Consider the following 21,185-nt stretch of genomic DNA (forward strand, 5'->3'; position numbering starts at 1 on the left):
GCGCCAGCTTTTGCTTTGTCCTCAGCCAGCCTCCTGCTCCCTCATCAGTGGTGCCGGGTTTTTATAGACAGGTACAAACAAGTTTTGGGTGGGGCGCAACTGATTGGTTGACAGTTAGAACTTTTGAAAAAGGCATACGTGGAGTTTGCTGATTGGCTTTGGGGACCCGCGCGGAAGAGAGAGGCGGGAAGGGGGAATAAGCTGATTGGTTCTGAGGGCCCGCGCGCGGGAGGAGAGAGGCAGGGAGGGGGAACAAGAAGGGGGAAGGTAGGAATGCCATCATGGCGTCTTCTATTATTTCTATAAGCCAAGCAGTTACAGAAGGGCAAAAGAGCAATTAATAACCTAATTTACGCCTAAAAGCCAGCGGTTCACAGAAAAGCAAACAAGCGGTTAGTTATCCTATCTATCTTCTAGGGGAGGGGTCTTTCAACATCATAGGACTTCAATAGATATTTGTTTAGTGGATGACAAAGAACTTTCTAACAGTTATCCTGGATGCTGACATTGTCCTCTTCTTAGAAGGAGGAAAAACTGGTATTTATACACACACACACATACACATACACACATCTTCTGCATCAATGAAGACTTTACTTAAGCAAGGATCAAAACACTAAAATTTACCCTAAACAAAGTGAGGAAACCTTTGTACAGCCAATTGCTCTGGAAAATCACACCTGTTTCTGGAGGAACAGAAGGGGAAACACAGCCCTTTAGTTACAGGTTATTGAGGAATTGAAATATTGCTCATCTGAATGCAAAACACCTATGAAAAAATATTTATGGTTATTGCATTCTGATATTTTAATATATTGTATCAATTGGGTTAAATAAAATATTTTATTAAGGTAAATTTCACTTATTTTCCTTTTTTTATTAGAAACTTCAGAAACATCTGTGACTCACATTATATTTCCATGGGATAATGCTGATCTAGGACCTGGTAAACATTCTCTAGTCTTTATTCTCTTATACTATTTCATCTTTAGTAACAAAGCTTTGGAATTCATGACAACGAAATCCTCATTTAAAGAACTGCTCTATTCCACTTTTCCAAACTCAACCAAATCCTAATCATTCAAAACAGTGCCATCTGCTGAGAGAAAATAGTAACAGCTCTGGAAGTAATTTCACTTTGTGAGCCCTGGTACAGGTAGTTTCCCTCTGGCTCATATTTACAGAGAAATAAGAATATAGTGAGCCCAGAGTAAGAGCAGGGTAGGAACTACTGCATTTTAACCTCTGATGCTCTGTATATACAACTGGCTTCTTTACCCTCTCCTTATGCAGACAGCTCTGCCCATCTGGCCAGCAGAGTGTCCCTTGAAGGTGAGGGGGCAGATGGTGGTAGCAGAGCATTTCCTGTTGGCAGCGGCATTCTTTATTGTGGGATCTTCCCTGTCCTCACAGATGCTCCTTTGGGCCATTACAGTGCTCAGAACCTGCCATTGTGCCTGAAGACATTTTAAATGCTTCCAAGTGAAGTTTCTGAATCAATGTGTATGCTTAAACACATTTTAAACATCCTCAACTCTAACCCCACGTTTCTCAATTGCCCTATTGGAACATTTTCCACAGCTAGAGACACCTGCCCACTGCTGGATGGAGGGAACAGAGGAGAAGGAACATCAAAGATGACACAAAACAATCCTTTGATGGAGAAATGTTGACTACCTACCCATTCACCCCCCTCTCAAAATGTGAAGGAGACTATGTCACTCTATGGAAATATATTTTCAGAAAAGCCATTTTTATAAATGACACTAGCATTTCCCATTGGCTCTATCTTGAACTATAAGTTAAGAATAACCTACTTCTTTTTTCTTAAGACACCAAAAGTTAATGCTGGCCATTTTGGCTAATTGTGTATTCATACATATGTGTGTGTGTAGTTGTATGTGTCCACACATGACTCTGCATGCACCCATATACCCACACTCATTTTCACTCCAAATATAAAGCATTCTTTCTATGAAATATGATTCCAGATGCTTTTGATAATATCCATCTTTATGGCTTTCTATATTTTCCAAATTTCAAGTAGAATAGGAAAAGGAAAGGAAGAAGTAGAGAGAGAATATTGGGGAGGGGGGACAGGGGAAGGGAGGAAGGAAGGGAGAGAGAACTTCTGTCTCGAAGCTACTTCTTTTAGAAAAGAAATGTCAGTCAGAATAAAAGCGCTTCTGTCAGACAGCTTGGAGGAAACATCTAGGAAAGTTCAGTAAGGCACTTATAGGATCATGCATGCCCTCTCCTATACCACTTACTAAAGACATTTTCTCCCAGAAGGAATGGGTAGTATTGCATGCGGGAAAGGTCATGTGTTCCTTTACATTCGTCCAAGATGAAAGCTGCTTAAGAGTCTTCCAAATTGCTTAAACTTAAGTCCAGCTGGAGACTCTTTTTTGGCACTGATTTTAAAGCTGATTCTTCAGGTCAGTCTTCAGATGTTCAAACATAATAATCTAAAAAACAACAACAGAATTAATAACCGAGTTCTGCTTCATTTCTTCCTACCAGGAGGCACACAGAGATTGGTCTATGCCCATTGAAAATCAATGCTTTCAAGAACAATATTGACCTACTAATTAATGAACAGCCTTGCTAGGAAGAAACAGAATGCTCTGAAAATTCAATTTGCATACATGTATTTCAGGTTTTAAAAAATGCACTTGATGTCAGAGACCCCATTATGCATGATGACCTGCTATTTCTGGATTAACCATCTCAATGCAAAAGACAGATTTACATTCTGAGGACCTCACCAATCCAAGACCAGACCAGACCAAATGTGGGCTGAGAATCTATTTATGTTGATTGATGGCCTTTTGTCACTCTGTCTTGTAAGCTGTGACCATTTGAAACTTCAAAAGGGATGCAGTCAAACATAACAGGCTCTTCCATTCAATGAAGCAGAGAGACGGGCTTGAGAAGTCAACCCCACCTGTCAAAAAAAGAAAATGTTCTGTCCAGACTAATCCTTCAGATTTTCAAACCTTCTGACATGATGCATGTCCAGTGCATAAAAAAGTATCCGTGATGAATGCAGAGAAAACAACCAATGACGTTTCTTTTATATCTAAAATATACAACTTAAAACAAAAATAATCCAAACAATCCTTTTAACTCAGTAAATACTCAATAATGAATTATTCCAAATACATAGAATTGTATTCTAAAATTCAGGAATTTGTTGTAATATTGTTTACAATCTTAAAAAAAAGAATTGATTAGTAAATTATAACTAATTAAAGCAATGAAGCACTATGAAATCATTAAACATCACATTTTAGATTAATTGAAATATGTATGGATAATAAATCAGAGAAAAAAGATTTCTAATTTGTATGATATCAGTTTCATATCAAATATATGTATCAGTATAGATAAGATCTATAGATTTAATAATACTATGGATACAACACATTTTTCATGTCTGGGGCTGTCCAAAGAGCTATGGGATCAAGACCTTGTATGGATGAAGTATTAGTGGAGCGCTGCCTGGTGTTACACAGCAGAGACGGGAAGATGCCAGCAATAATTTTTATAAAGCTTAGAAGTTCCTTAGGCTTGAGGGCTTATGCACACTAGAGCTTTCAAATAAACTTAAGCTTCCAATACCATTAACAAGCAGATAATTCTTTTTTTTTTTAAGATTTTATTTACTTATTTGACAGACAGAGATCACAAGCAGGCAGAGAAGCAGGCAGAGAGAGGGGGAAGCAGGTTCTCTGCTGAGCAGAGAGCTCGATGTGGGGCTTGATCCCAGGACCCTGAGATCATGACCTGAGCGGAAGGCAGAGGCTCAACCCACTGAGCCACCCAGGCCCCAAGCAGACAACTCTTAATCATAATTTGATGAAGGATGAACACTGAATGAAAATCCAGAATGTGAATTTCATCAGGCATGGATTTAAAGAAGTAGAAGAAATAATGAAAGTGTGCAGGTGGAAATTATTCCCTTGATGTGTGTCTTTATTTTGCCATCCCAGTGAGATGTCAAAAATGGGAAATGGCTGAAAATGCCAGATAAACATCTTCCCAGTGTATCAGGGGGTAGATTGGAAAGTTTACAACCCCAGGATAACCTATCCTACCTTCAGTTATGGCTATTAAGCAATAAGGATCTTCCTTGGTCAGAGAACAACTTTACAAGTCTTTGACAAATTCCAAAGATTTTTCATGTTTTACCAATGAGAATTATAATTTATGAGACTCCAAAATTTAAACTCAGGATGTTTTATTTGCATTTACTTACTTATTTACTTTTTATTTATTTTAGAGAGCGAGTGTGTCCAAGCGGGGGGCAGGGAGGAAAGGGTAAGTGGAGAGGGAGAAAGAATCCCAAGCAGACTCCACACCCAGCAAGGACCCCCACGTGGGGATCCATATTACAACCCTGAGATCACAACCTGCATCAGACCCTTAAACCCTGAGGCATCCAGGCACCCCAGGACATTTTATATTGACTTTAGGGCTTTTTTTTAAGAACTGCAATTTGCAATTCTTCATTCATTCTTCATTTTCCATTTGCATTGTTCCTTTCTAAATGTTCTCTGACCTTTCCTATCCTGCTCTATACCCTAGGAGTAACCCACAGAGGACATTATCAGGTCTCCCTTGCTGATTTGTTTCCAGGAGGTTTAAGACAGTGAATGACATCACCCAAGGGTCAGAAGACAAAAGAGAGAGAAATCAGGTATTTATTCCCTATCTGTCCTGTACTCTGGAAGTAGCTATACCTTTTCACAACTATAGCTGTCATGAGGTAGTCCTTCTCCCATGGCTTCAGTTCTTACAGCAATTCTCTGTGTCCCTTTGCTCTAGGGTTTTCAGCAATTTTATTTTAGTGCTAATTTCTCAGGGTCTAATCACTCCTCCTGGAAGTGGAAGGTCTTGTTAATTTATATCAGTAAGTATTATGTATAATAATATATATGCAATATGCTTATATATACTCTTATAATAGGAATGTCTACTATATTAAAAATATTATGTATATTATATTACCTTATATCTATATCATATAAATCTCATATAACATGTATTCGTATATACATATAAGAAGCATTATAGAATATATTCTAACAGTGTTAGATCAAAGAGTGCACTGTTGGGTTAGCATACCTAGCAGGGAATGTTTCTGTTTATTTGATTAGTTGAAGCCTGGTTCCAGTAGTGACCAGCAAACGATGAATCGAGACATGTAAACTTCTCTGGTATATTGTAATTATAGGAAAATGGAAGCTAAAATAGATGGAGATGTTGGAGTGGACCTCTAATGCACAAGATTTGTAGCTACTTCCTAACCTTAACACATGACAAATCAAAAACAGTCACATTGATAAGGGGCCTCAGCATCCCTGAACCTCTCTGTATTGCTGTCCTATGGAGCCTTGAGATAATGGTGAGAGATTTTGCTATTGACTGGGGTGTTCTAATTTCAATGGGAATAATTATAGCCCAGGTGCAGAGACCCAGTTGTAAGGCTAAACTATCGGAGACAAAGTTGGCCCAATTAACATATTATACCACAGAAAAGCCGTAGCAGTCAAGGTATATTTACACTTGGAAATGTGTCAGATTTATTATTGGTTCCTTATTAATGAAATAGGTGGGTGATTTCCTAAGGTATGCCTTGGTTAATATAATCCAAAAATCACTATGTCTGATGATCAAAACAAAACAAAACAAAACACTGAAGTGTTGGTATGAATCCACACCCAGATTCTAGACGTATGTCAGTTCACATACCCTCAGGCCCTTGAGTGAGGAGATAGTCAGGGAACCATTAGGAATGGACCCAAAACATACCATAAATGTTCCCCAGTTCTTTTTCAGAGAAGCTTGCAGCCATGTAAAAGGGAGACTATGGGAGGAGAGATGCCCAGATCTTCAGGGTAATAGGTATTAACTCAGAATGGACATGACTCCCAGGGGACACAAATGCCATGGTGATCAAATGATTATAGTAGGGCTTGCAGAGTGTTCTGTGAGCTCCCAGACCCACCCTGGGCTCATTTCCCTCATTTCTGAATGTGTAAATTAGAATAATTACGCTTAGAACTAGCATAGTTCCCACACGGACCCCCTGGTCTCTAGAGTAAGGACTAGTGTGGTAGGAAGGACCAAGTGAAAGCCCCTAGAACCATCTGCTCCTTCTCTGGACAAAATGGTAAACCAAAAGTAATACTGCATTTCTGAGTAGCAGGCTTTAGTGTTACTATAAAAGATATTAAAAATGCAAGAATGGTGACACCCACTAGTACTTCTAGAGTGATGGTGAGTTTTTATAAATAATAATTTATATGTTTATGATTACAAATGTGTTTATTAAGGAAACCAAGAAAACCCCTGGCACCTGTTATACAGATATTGACTTGGTATATACTTTTTTTTTTTTTTTTAATCCCAGCAAGTCATAATAAATTAGAAGTAGTTTGCCTTCACCTAGTAGAGACAGCAGAAGGAAACTGTGCCACTTGGCCATACTGGTTGCCACAACTCTCCTCCACTATCATTATATACTTGACAGAGTTCTTGATCATCTGATCCATTATATTGATAAATTACATGAATAGCAACAAGAGATAGTGTTAAATAGTCTAGTTACCATGTTGTAAGAATGAGAATAAGAAAACCCATGAAATTCAACCACATTCTCAATTTCTTCACTTGACAAAGAATATCAGAAACCTGTCTGGTTCTTCAACAAATGTGAAAAGTATCACACACTGGCACCAAAAGCAAAATACAAAAGACACGAGACACCTGACAATGTGTGGGAGGCACTGCAGAAGGCAATGTGGGAAGTGCAAATAGCACACACACACCCATCTGGCCACTGGCTGGCCCTGTGACCTTAGCAGGTTTCTTCCTCTCTCTGAGCCAAGTTATTCTCATCTGTATGGAGAAAATAATAACCCCTATAATTTAACATGTCAGGATGAAAAGCAGCATTATACAGAGGGTAAGAGGGTAGCCTCTGGATACAAATACCTGGATTTCTGTCCTAACTCAATCTCTTATGAGCTGTGTAACCCTGAGCAGATTACTCAACTTCTTACTTAAGTTCCTTCACCTGTAAAACAGGCAATGGTAGTACTTACCTTTAAGGTTCTGGTGAGGATTACAAAAGTTGGCCCATGAGAACTCATTACCATGCCGGGCCCATCCCTAATGTTCAGTAAATATCAGCTATGATAATATTGATGATCATGAGATGACCAAGAATAAAAGTAAGGACTACCAAAGTGTGAGAACATAAAAGAGGCCCCTACATGTGTAACCCTTCCCATAATTCAATGATTCACATCCTTAATCCTCCTTTAAGATTAAGACTCCAATTTAAGATAAAAATGGCACCTCATGACAACAGAATTGTAAAGACATTCACATAGAAATTATAGCCCCTTCAAGTCCAGTCAGAACCTAAGGTAATCTGACTCACTTATATTTTTTTCAAGGTTCATCAATGCCTTAAGCCTGTTCATCTCAAATTTTTCCAAAAATAATTCAACTATTTCATTCTTTTGTTTTAAGACTCTTTGAGGCCTATTCAATACTTTTACTATAAAGTTCTGTCCTAGATCATCAAAACACTCTAAGAGTTAAAATATCACCAAGCATTTATATAGGGTTTGATGACAAGTAAGAAAGATCTGTCCAGACAGACTCATGAAAAGGCATTATATTAAACTCCATATCTTTCATGTGTCCCCCTCAGACACTATGGGGGGAAGAAATTGACAGCTCCATGTAGCATGGTTTAAGTATTCCAGAGATTTTGGCTTTGCTGTGAAACATACATTTCTTGGCACTTTCATATTAGTTTTTTGTTATAATATTTTTAAAGAAAATTAACAAAATGGACCAGACAAAAATATAGCATACATACACAAACACACACACACACACACACACACACTTCCTTCTGTCTCTAGTGTATTTATATTTACATGTTGGAAGAGCTCATAGTCCATTATTGCACCCAGATAATAATGCTGAAACTGAGGCTATACTTGTATCTTTGTAATAAATCACAAAAGAGCAGCTTTTTAAATAATGATACCTCAAAATGAAAAAACAAATACATATATGTCGTGAGAAAAAAAATAAAAGTCCATGTGTATGTGTATATCAGTCTGTCTTGGTTAATATCAAAATACCCCTGTTTTTCTCTTCTTTTTGCACACATCCTTATCCTCAGGTTTTTCTTGCATGCTTGCCTCACTGAGCAGAAATGCACATAATCATCTTAGAAACATGATGAGCCTAACATAATAGTAGTGTTTCTCAAACTTAATCATCCATTAGAATGTCTTGGGGGAGAAGGTTGTTTTAACACAGATTCCTACACCTGACTCCAAAAGATCCTGATTCAGCAGATCTGAGGTCAAACATAAGAATGTGCATTTCTAACCAGTTTCCACGTAATGCTGATGCTGCTGGTCAAGGCACCACAATTTGAGAACCGGCAATGTAAAATGATCACTGACCTTACTGTGAGTCATGGAATCAAGGTCTTATCTCAGCTCTCCTCTATGACCTGAGACACAGTGTTTAATATGCCTGGATCACAGTTTCTAGAGAGTGAAATGATGAATTTGCACGCAAGAACCTCAAGATCTCTCCAACACCTACGGTCCATGAACCTTACGCTTTCACTGTGGCCTCTGACCCAGGGAAGTTTCCACACCCTCCTGGTGAGCTGCTCCTCCATGATACTTGGGAATTTTTTTTCTTTAGGTCAGTTGGTCAGCAGTGGTTTGCAAAGATTTTCAGAAGGAACAAGAGCAATTAAATACATTTATTTCTATTTCTTATTTCTAAAAATAGAAATTTTTCTATTTCTATTTCTAAAAGTTTTCTAAATTCTAAGAATATTTAGAAACATTTCTAAAAATGTTTTGCAACTCTCTGACTCCTCTTCATATGCTTAGCAGAAAGAGGATATACTTCAGGCTTTAGTTTCAAATGGCCAGTCCTCCTTTTATTATTATTATTATTATTATGTTCAGTTAGCCACTGTATAGCACATAATTAGTTTTTGATATAGTGTTCAATGATTTATTAGTTAAGTATAACACCCAGTGCTCATCACAGCATGTGCCCTCTTCAATACCCATCACCATTTCTCCTCCCCCACCCTCCTCCCTTCTGAAACCCCCAGATTTTTCCTGTGTCCACAATCTCTTATGGTTCATCTCTCTCTCTGATTCTCCCCCTTTGGATTTCCCTTCCTTCCCCTATGGTCCTCCATGCTCTTACTTATCTTCCACATATGAATGAAATTATATGATAATTGTCTTTCTCTGCTTGGAAAGACTTATTGAAGAGACTGTCTTTTTTTCCATTGGGTATTTTTTCCTGGTTTGTCAAAGATTAATTGACCCCAGAGCTGAGGGTCCATAGTCTCTATTCTGTTCCATTTATCTATGTGTCAGTTTTTGTGCCGATACCATACTGTCTTGGTGATCACAGCTTTGTAATATAGTTTGAAGTCAGGAATGTGATACCCCCCAGCTTTTTTTTTTTTTTTCTTTTCCATCATTCCCTTGGCAATTCAGGGTCTTTTCTGGTTCTATACAAATTTTAAAGTTTTTTGTCGCAGCTCTTTGAAAAATGCCAATGGTATTTTAATAGGGATGGCATCAAAAGTGCAAATTGCTCTGGGCAGGATAGATGTCTAATTAAGAATTAGAAGCTATATCGTAAAGATCCGTTTCTCTTTGTTGGGAGATATTTTGTTTGGGAGTGAGAGACAAGCACTTTCTGTGCAGTAGCAAACCAGCTCAAGGAAGGTGTTCAATTTCAGTGTCTCCAGGCTCTTATACCTCATTAAGTGTTCATCCAGAGGGCACTCATGACTCTCCTGCATTGTCCAGTACAGCTGTGCACTGTTCAGTTGTAAATTACAGGGTTACCTATAATAAGCAATCTAATCAAATCAAATAGTTCTGCTAAAGCATTATTGGATAAGAATTTATCATTTGTCATCCTCCAACAGTCTCCCTGGAATTGCCCAACTAGGAAATCCCACCAATGTGTAACAGAGATTTGTTTGAGGTTAAAAATATATATATATAGGTGGAAACAAGATGGCAGGGAAGTAGGAGGAGGCGCCGTTTCAACCTGTACCCTAAAGTGAGCTGATTACCTACCAAAGAACTCTGATCACCCATGAAATCAGCCTGAGATCAGAATTATACACATCTGGATCTCTACAGGGGCAGAAGACTCCAATAGGCAGGTAAAGCGGACTGATCTCAGAAGATAAACAAAAGGGGGAGGGAGCCACCAGAGGCGACTGATTGGAAAGTATTACCCGAATATGAGAGAGTGCCCTGTGATTGAGGACCAGCATTCACTTGGAGTCTGGTTGAAAGCACTCCAAAAGAGCAAAGGATCGTGGGGGGAAATTGTGGGTATCAGGGTGGCTAGGGACAGAGGCTTAAGTTCCCGGACCCAGGACAGCCTCCCCTGGTGCTGAGCCAGAGAGAGTGCAGCGGAGAAACCAGGTCTTGGTCCCTGAGCCACCAGCACACCCAAGAATGCGTGGGGTTGGCTCCTGTGAGGGGTTGGGAGACTCCCCGACAGCAAAATGTCTGGCCGCACTATCAGAGCCTGAGACACGCGTGCCCCACACCCTCCCCTGAGAGAGGTGCACACAGGCCCTAGCCTGGTGCTCTTGGACCCAGAAAGACCAGGCACTCCCAGCCCAGGCCAGCAGGAAAATCTCAGTGTGCGATTGCTGCTTGGAATCTCTCTGGCGGTCTGGAGCTGCCCAGACAGCCGCTGCTGTCATGGTTTTGGGTACAAGCAGGAGATCCTGTGTCCACAGGGACTGTGACTCTGAACCTGCTCTGCCAGTGGTCCCTGTGGATGCAGGATCTCCTGCGTTCCACGACTTGGAACCTGCTCTGGAAACCCAGAGGGGAACAGACTGAGGCTTCTCTCTGAGAGGGAAGTCGGGGTGCAGTTTGCTTTCCTCTAAACCTCCAAAAACCATCAAAAGCTGTCAAGGCCAGAGAAAACAAATGAACAAACATAAAAACCTCCAGAGAACAAAAGCCTGAAAAACCAATTCCCTCATAGCCCACCCCCTTGAGGGGGACAGGAGGACTTAACGCAGGGAACATCATTGACTGAAAACCCATATGGCAGGCCCCTCCCCCAGAAAACCAACCAGGAAAGAAAAAAAAAAAAAAAAAAGATGACAAGAGAACATGCACCACTACTTCATAGATACAACTTTTACTTTTAACTCATTCCTACTATTCTGGTTCATTTTTTGTTATATAGATAATTTTTTAAACTTATTTACCATCACAGTGAGAGGTGCAGTACATCAAATTCCATAATAACCTTATAATCTGAACTTTTTGATACACACACCCGTGTTTTTCTTTTGCTTTCCTATTTAAAAAAATTTTTTTTAATTTTAGTTTATTCTTTTTTTATTTTTATTTTCTAATATTCATATAGAGTTAAACTTCAAGGTAATCCCCTTTCCCCAATCAATGCTAACCCTATAGGTAAACCAGTTTTTAATCCCCCTTTATCTTAGGAAAATTGAGTCCTTTAACAAAGATATCAAGATACATTCAGGAAGAATCAAAATAACCTTCCTCACCCACACTGAGAATTTATAACCACTCTCCGATCTTTTTCTTCTGCCAGTGTTTCTGTGTATTTCTGTTAGTCCTGATAGTATATAAATCTTATACTTGGGGTTCTTTTTGACGAGGTTCTTCCTTTTTTTGCTTTTAGATATATATATTTTTTTCTCTTGTCATATACTTGTATCAGTCTTTTTGTTTGTCTGTTTTTGTTGGTATACTTCATAAATCTTACCTTGGGGCCCATTTGGGCTGAATCTTCTCTTTTATCTTCCCCTTTTTTCCTCTCTCTCTCTTTTTTCTTTTTCTTCTCTCCTTTCTCTCATTTGGGTGGGGAATCCTGATTGCTCAGAAGCATTCCAGGGTGCACCTTGACTGCACCATGGTCGATACATCCAGCTACATCTGTTCAGTCATCTCTCACCAAAATGACTAGGAGGAGGAATGCCCAACAGAAGAAGAATACAGAGGATGGGCCTTCTGCAACAGAGCTAATGACTATCCACATAGACAATATGAGGGAGAGGAAATTCAGGGTAATAATTATCCAGGCAATAGCTCGGTTGGAGAAAACCATGGATGACCAAACAGAATTGGTTAGGGCAGAACTGAAAGCCACCAGTGATGAGGTTCACAATGCTCTCAATGAGTTCCAATCTAATCTAAATTCTCTCAAAGCTATGGTAACTGAGACAGAAGATAGAATTAGTGATCTGGAGGACAAACAAATAGAGAGAAGGGATCAGGAGGAAGCCTGGAACAAACAGCTTAGAAGCCACAAAAACAGAATCAGGGAAATAAATGATGCCATGAAACATTCTAACATCAGAATTATTGGAATCCCTGAAGGGGAGGAGAAAGAAAGAAGTCTAGAAGATATAGTGGAACAAGTTGTCCATGAAAATATTCCCAACCTCACGAATGGAACCAGCATTCATGTACTAGAGGCAGAATGGTTTGCCCCCAAGATTATAGATTCTTGAAAGTCCTCAAGACACCTAATAGTAAGAATGAAGAATTATAATTATAGGCAGACCCTCCTGAAGGCAGCTAGGACAAAGAAACTCCTTATGTATGAGTAAAGCTCATCAGAATAAACATCTGACCTATCCACAGAGACCTGGCAAGCCAGAAAAAGTTGGCAAGATATATTCAGGGCACTAAATGAGAAGAATATGCCGCCAAGAATACTTCATCCAGCAAGACTGACATTCAAAATGGATGGAGAGATAAAGAGTTTCCAAGACTGGCAAGGCTTAAAAGACTATGCAACCACCAAGCCAACACTGCTGGAAATATTAAGGGGGGTTCTATAAAAGAGAAAAAAATCCTAAAAATATCATTGAACAGAAATATAGAGACAATCTACAGAAAGAAAGACTTCAAAGGTAGCACAATGTTCATAAAAATGTATCTATCAATAACCACTCTCAATGTGAATGGCCTAAATGTGCCCATAAAACAAAACCGGGTTGCAGATTGGATAAAATGACAGGACCCATTCATATGTTGTCTACAAGAGACCCATTTTGAACCTAAAGATACACCCAGACTGAAAGTGAAGGGATGGAGAAGCTTCTTTCATGCCAATGGGCCTCAAAAGAAGTCCAAGGTAGCAATTCTCATATCAGATAAATTAGATTTTAAACTGAAGGCTGTAGTCAGAGATACAGAAGGACACTACATCATTCTTAAAGGGACTATCCACCAAGATGATCTAACAATTGTAAATATCTACACCCCAAATATGAGAGCAGCCAATTACATAAGAACACCATTAATCAGGATAAAGAGTCATATTGATATAAATACATTAATAGTAGTAGATGTTAACATGCCTCTCTCAGAAATAGACAGATCATCGAAGCAGAAAATCAATAAAGAAACAAGAGCATTGAATGACACATTGGACCAAATGGACCTCATTCCACCCTAAAACAACAAAATACTCATTCTTGTTGAGTGCACATGGAATAGACCACATACTGGGTGATAAATCAGGAATCAACTGATACCAAAAGACTGAGATTATTCCCTGCACATTCTCAGATCACAATGCTTTGAACTGGGAGCTCAATCACAAGGATAAGTTTGGAAGGAACTCAAACACCTGGAAGCTAAAAACCACCTTGCTTAAGAATGCTTGAATCAACCAGGAGATCAAAGAAGAACTGAAACAATTCATGGAAACCAATGAGAATGAAGACATGTTGGTCCAAAATCTATGGGATAAAGCAAAGACGGTCCTAAGGGGGAAATACATAGCCATCCAAGCCTCCCTCAAAAAAAAAATAAAAATAAAAATAAAAATCCAGAATATACCAGCTGTCTCTACACCTTAAAGAACTGGAGAATCAAATAAATAAATAAATAATCAAACCAACTCCACACATAAGAAGGGAAATAATCAATATTAGAGCAGAGATCAGTGAGGTAGAAACCAGAGATACAGTAGAAAGTATCAATGAAACTAGAAGCTGGTTATTTGAAAGAATCAATAAGATCAATAAATCATTGGCCACACTAATCCAAAAGAAAAGAGAGAAGGCCCCAATTAATAGAATTATGAATTATGAATTATTTCCTTGGTGTTAGTTGTGATCTCTCCCTTTCAAGGAAAGGAACACCAAGGAAATAGAAACAATCATCAGAAATTATTATCAACAGTTATATGCCAATAAGCTAAGCAACCTGGATGAAATGGATGCATTCCTAGAAAACTATAAACTTCCAAAATTGGACCAGGAAGAAATTGACAACCTGAACAGACAGATATCTAGTAACAAGACTGAAGCAAAGATCAAAATACCTCCCAAAAAACAAGAGCCCAGGACCTGATGGATACCCTGGGGAATTCTACCAAACTTTCAAAGAAGAAATAGCACCTATTCTCCTGAAGCTGTTTCAAAAAACTGAAGCAGAAGGAAAACTTCCAGACTCTTTTTATGAGGCCAGCATTACCCTGATCCCCAAACCAGGTGAAGACCCTACCAAGAAGGAGAATTTCAGACCAATATCCCTGATGAATATGGATGCTAAGATTTTCAACAAGATCCTAGCAAACAGGTTCCAACAGCACATTAAAAAGATTATCCACCATGACCAAGTGAGATTCATCCCTGGGTTACGAGGATGGTTCAACATTCACAAATCAATCAATGTGATAGAACAAATTAATATGAGAAGAGAGAAGAACCACACGGTCCCCTCAATTGATGCAGAAAAAAGCATTTGACAAAATCCAGCATCCGTTCCTGATTAAAACACTTCAAAGTATAGGGATAGAGGGAACATTCCTGAACTTCATAAAATCTATCTATGAAAGACGCACCGTAAGTATCATCCTCAATGGGAAAAAGCTCACAGCCTTCCCATTGAAATCAGGAACGTGACAAGGATGCCCACTCTCACCACTCTTGTTCAACATAGTGTTAGAAGTCCTAGCAACAGCAATCAGAAAACAAAGAGAAAGAAAAGGTATCCAAATTGGCAATGAAGAAGTCAAACTCTCTCTCTTCGCAGATGACATGATTATTTATATGGAAAACTCAAAAGACTCCACCCCCAAACTACTAGAACTCATATAGCTATTCAGTAATGTAGTAGAATACAAAATCAATGTACAAAAATCAGTGGCTTTCTTATACATTAATAATGAAAATACAGAAAGGGAAATTAGAGAATCGATTCCATTTACTATAGAACCAAGAACCATAAGAAGTCTAGGAATAAACCTAACCAAAGAGGTAAAGGATCTCCACTCGAGCAACTACAGAACACTCATCAAAGAAATTGAAGAAGACACAAAAAGATGGAAGACCATTCCGTGCTCTTGGATCAGAAGAATAAACATTGTCAAAATGTTTATATTGTCTATACTTTTAATGCCATTCTGATCAAAATTCCACCAGTATTTTTCAAAGAGCTGGAGCAAATAATCCTAAAATTTGTATGGAATCAGAAGAGACCCCAAATTGCTAAGAAAATGTTGAAAAACAAAAATAAAGCTGGTGGCATCACATTATCTGATTTCAAGCTTTACTACAAAGTTGTGATCACCAAGACAGCATGGTACTGGCATAAAAACAGACACATAGGGGCGCCTGGGTGGCTCAGTGGGTTAAAGCCTCTGCCTTCGACTCAGGTCATGATCCCAAGGTCCTGGGATTGAGCCCCGCATCGGGCTGTCTGCTCCGCGGAGAGCCTGCTTCCTCCTCTCTCTCTCTCTCTCTGCCTGCCTCTCTGCCTACTTGTGATCTCTGTCTGTCAAATAATAAATAAAATCTTTTAGAAAAAAAAAAACAGACACATAGACCAGTGGAACAGAGTAGAGAGCCCAGATATGGACCCTCAACTCTATGGTCAAATAATCTTCGACAAAACAGGAAAAAATATACAGTGGAAAAAAGTCTTTTCAATAAATGGTGCTGGGGAAACTGGACAGCTATATGTAGAAGAATGAAATTCGACCATTCTCTTACACCATACACAAAGATAAACTCAAAATGGATAAAAGAACTCAACATGAGACAGGAATCCATCAGAATCCTAGAGGAAAACATAGGCAGTAACCTCTTCGATATCAGCCACAGCAACTTCTTTCAAGATAGGTCTCCAAAGGCAAAGGAAACAAAAGTGAAAGTGAACTTTTGGGACTTCATCAAGATCAAAAGCTTCTGCACAGCAAAGGAAACCATCAACAAAACAAAGAGGCAACCCATGGAATGGGAGAAGATATTTGCAAGTGACAATACAGACAAAAGGTTGATATCCAGGATCTATAAAGAACTCCTCAAACTCACCACACACAAAACAGATAATCAAAATGTCAAAAAATGTCAGAAAATGGGAGAAGACATGAACAGACACTTCTCCCATGAAGACATACAAATGGCTATCAGACACATGAAAAAATGTTCATCATCCTAGCCATCAGGGAGATTCAAATTAAAACTACATTGAGATACTACCTACACCAGTTAGAATGGCCAAAATTAGCAAGACAGGAAACAATGTGTGTTGGAGAGGATGTGGAGAAAGGGGAACCCTCTTACACTGTTGGTGGGAATGCAAGTTGGTGCAGCCACTTTGGAAAACAGTGTGGAGATTCCTCAGGAAATTAAAAATAGAGCTTCCCTGGGACCCTGCAATTGCACTACTGGGTATTTACCCCAAAGATACAGATGTAGTGAAAAGAAGGGCCATCTGTACCCCAATGTTTATAGCAGCAATGGCCACAGTTGCCAAACTGTGGCAAGAACCAAGATGCCCTTCAATGGATGAATGGATAAGGAAGATGTGGTCCATATACACTATGGAGTATTATGCCTCCATCAGAAAGGATGGGTACCCAACTTTTGTAGCAACATGGATGGGACTGGAAGAGATTATGCTGAGTGAAATAAGTCAAGCAGAGAGAATCAATTATCATATGGTTTCACTTATTTGTGGAGCATAACAAACAGCATGGAGGACATGGGGAAATGGAGAGGAGAAGGGAGTTGAGGGAAATTGGAAGGGGAGGTGAACCATGAGAGACTATGGACTCTGAAAAACAATCTGAGGGATTTTTAGGGGCAGGGGGTGGGAGGTTGGGGGAACCAAGTGGTGGGTATTAGGGAGGGCACATACTGCATGGAGCACTGGGTGTAGTACAAAAACAATGAATACTGTTACACTGAAAAGAAAAGAAAAAAAATGAATGAGTTACTGTACAGTGACTAAACTAACATAACAAAAAATTATTTAAAAAATATATATGTATATAGCCTACTGAGACAGTCTAAGACCTTGGGAATAAACCCCTGTGCACTAAAGGGCAGTCCTGATGACTGCTAGAGTTATTCTTGCAGAGCAGAGCACGGACCAAGGAACAAAACCAGATCAGTTGAAACAGGTGGGAGAGGATGGCATAGAATTTGACCTTTCACAGACTTTTCTCTTCATTTTAATGCTAAAACACACACCCAGAGTTGGAGACTTAACATCCAAATGAGACATACGATGTATGCAGAAGAATGTTCTGTCTACTGTACCTGTGCACCTACTTCTCTGGGACTCCCTGGCCCTGCTTGCTTAAGCATCTCTCCTTTCCTCCCTTGGCTCCTTTAAACATTTAAAATTCCCTAGGCCCCTAAGAACTTTACAATTCCTTGGTTAGTGTCCCAGGATCCAGTCTGCTACCTTTATTGGTAGCTGTAGCTGTTATTACCCCAATAAAGCCTTGCCTGTGCCTTTAAATTTGGGGTCCAGCCTTGTTTTTGCCATTGCTGGGTCCAAGAACCCAAATCTAATAACACTATGAGAATGGAGGGAGTGAGTTACAGAACCACAATTTCACACCATATGCAAAAATTAATTCCAGATGAATTCTAGATCTAAATGTGAAAAATAAGACAGAGATCTTTAAAAGACCTAGGCAAAGATTTCTCACCCAGGACACAAAATACCATTAATTATAAAAGAAAAAATCATATATTAGTTTACATTAAAATTAGTAACTTTTATTCATCTGAAAAGACACTGTTAAGATAAGAAAAAAGCAAGCCATAGGGTGGGAAACAACATGGGCAATACATATCTACAACAAAAGATGTCATATCCAGAATATATATATATATACATATATATATGTGTATATATATATATATATATATATATGGATTTTATTTATTTGAGAGAAAGAGCAGGAAAAGGGGTGAAGGGGGAGGGAGAGGGACAGGCAGACTCACAGGATAATCTCGAGATCCTGAGATCATGACCTGAGCCAAAACCAAGAGTTGTCTGCTTAACAGACTGAGTCACTCAGCTGTCCCCAGAATATATTTTTTTTAAATGAGCTCTTATAATTCAATAAGAAAAAGCTAAACCTTTTTGTAACCCAAAAGGAGGCGGGGGGAACTTAAACAGCCTCTTCTCCATAGAGAGTATCCAAATGGCCAATAAATATATGTTAAGTGGCTCAACTTCATCTGTCTTCAGGAAAATGCAAATTAAAACAGCACAAATAGCTTTTCCACCCACCAGAATAGTCAAATGTAATAGATGAAAAATACCCAGAGTTGGTGAGTCTATAGAGCAGCCAGAATCCTGGGCATTGCTGGGAGGAGTACACATAAAATGACTGTTATAAATATTTTTAAAAAATGAAAATTATAGAAAATTGAAAGTTATAGAAAATTGGCAGGATTTCATAAAATAGAAAATATATCTGCCCTATAGCCCACCAAATCCACATCTATGTATAAAGTTAACATAAATAAATACATATATATACTAAAATAAATGGACCAGATTGTTCATAAAAGTGCTATAGCACTATCTGTAGTACACACTAACTAGAACAATCCAAAAATCCAGACATGAACTGAATAATTACATTTCAATATATTCATATCATGGAATATAGTCAGAAATAAAAATGAACAAATTAGAACTAAATAGAGCATAGATGAACCTCCCAAATTGAATGAAAGAAGGTAGACACAAAATATACCATCTATTTACTCTATTTTTAATTCAAAACCACAAAAAAACTAATCAATGGTGGTTATTTGGGCAGGGGGAGGGTAGGGGCAACAGGATAGAGAGGATGTGACTTAAAGGAGCAGAGGTGGACTTTTGAAATGTTGATAATAGTCTGTTTCTTGATCTGTATGTCAGTTACACGGAGGCATTCACTTTGAAATCCACTGAACTATACCCTTTTCTTCTCATAATTCTATAAAAATGTACTAAAGAATACAAATACTGAATTTTAATGTATTTTGATGAGACCTGTACTGTCTAGACTACTGTGATACCCATCTCTGTTGTCTTGCCCTGGATCTGCCTCACAGTTAACTCCTAGAGTTGCTGAATAAGTTAGCTAAGGTCTCCTGGCCTTTTCTCACCCCCTCATCCTTCCATTCTGTATATTATTTTCACATTAGGTTGACTTCCTCTTAAAAACAAACAAATCTAAAGTACTTTTTTCATCTCTATGTGGACAAAGCTATGAAATGGAACATGATTATCCTTTTGGGTGAAGCTTTGATTTAAATTTCAGGGGAAGTTATTCACATAAAAAAAAAAAACAACACATTGTGCATATTCTTCTATCACATGATACTGGAGAAAGGTGCTGAAAATACAGTTCAAAATTTCTTAGGTCACCAAGTAGTTCCTGGAATCCTGGAATGTAATGTGCACATTCACTTTCATTTAATAGTTTCAAAAAGACAAGATGAGAGCAGAAGCAGACATGCCCTTGTTTAAGCAAACAGCAGCATCTGAAGTACTAGCCCAGTGAGGTCCCAGAGTGAGCATCCAAATCCATATGAATGTTCTAGATATGATCTGGGACTTTATGGTTCATGCATCTCAAGCTTGCCCTCTGCAGAAGGGGTCTGGACATCTATCTATAACTGAGCATGTGTCTCTACCTGGACTGTAGTCCTGCCTTTAACATCTCAGTGTTTAGGTAAGAGTACAAATGGAGGCTCCTGTATCAAAAGTCTAAATATCTCAAAATTATGCATCAAACATGCCTAGACATTTCTATACAGATTCACATAGGCTGGTTGCTGAGGACTATCCTTGTGACCTAGAGACCAAAGGAGCTATGCTTGCCTTCTGCTGCCTGAGAAGTTGGGGTAGAGGTGGGGAAGAATTAGCTGGAGTGGGATGGATGAGAAGCCACCCTGGGGCCAGGACCCAGGTGATGATTGGAACAGCCAGGCCTTGAGGCTAACAACCTGGTGAACAACCCCCAGGAACCAGCTAGTAAATTTCCTTCCAACGTGTCTCATTTTTCAGACAAGGAATTTTCAGGTGGTTCTAAGTGCCTCCCCAAACCACACCAAATAATTTAATACTGTTAACAGAGTAAAGGAGAAAAATACGATCATCCCCATAGCTGCATAAAAATAATGTGATGAAATTTGAAACCAATTCACAATTTAAAATAAAAGTGTTTGTTAGGAGTAAAACGGAAGGGGCACCTGAGTGGCTCAATCATTAAGCATCTACCTTTGGCTCAGATCACGATTCCGGGGTCCTGGGATCCAGCCACGCATCAGGCTCCCTGCTCAGCAGGAAGCCTTCTTCTCCCTCTCCCACTGTCCCTGCTTGTGTCCCTCTCTCACTGTCTCTCTCTGTAAACAGAATAAAAGGGAACTTGGTAACTTTATAAAAGATAACTACCAAAAATCAGTAGCAAGCAACATTCATAATGAGAAAATTTGTATTTATTTATTTTTTGAAGTTTCTATTTAAAAATTAGTAATCAAACACTTCCCAACAAAGGAAAGTCCAGGATTCACTGGTGAATTCTACCAAACATTTAAAAGGGTAATCCCAAATCTTCTCAATTTTTTTCTAAAACAAAACAAAACAAACAAGCAAACAAAAAAAAAAATAGAAGAGGAGGGAACATTTCCAAACTCATTTTACAAGGCCAGCACTACCCTCATACCAAAGCCAGAAAAGGACTATCAGAATAGAAAACAAAACAGACCAAAAGCCCTAATAAATATAAATGCAAAAATTCTCACTAAAAGAGTAGCACACCAAATTCAGCAG

The sequence above is a fragment of the Mustela nigripes genome, chromosome 7, assembly GCF_022355385.1.
Source record: "Mustela nigripes isolate SB6536 chromosome 7, MUSNIG.SB6536, whole genome shotgun sequence".
Classification (NCBI taxonomy): Eukaryota; Metazoa; Chordata; class Mammalia; order Carnivora; family Mustelidae; genus Mustela; species Mustela nigripes.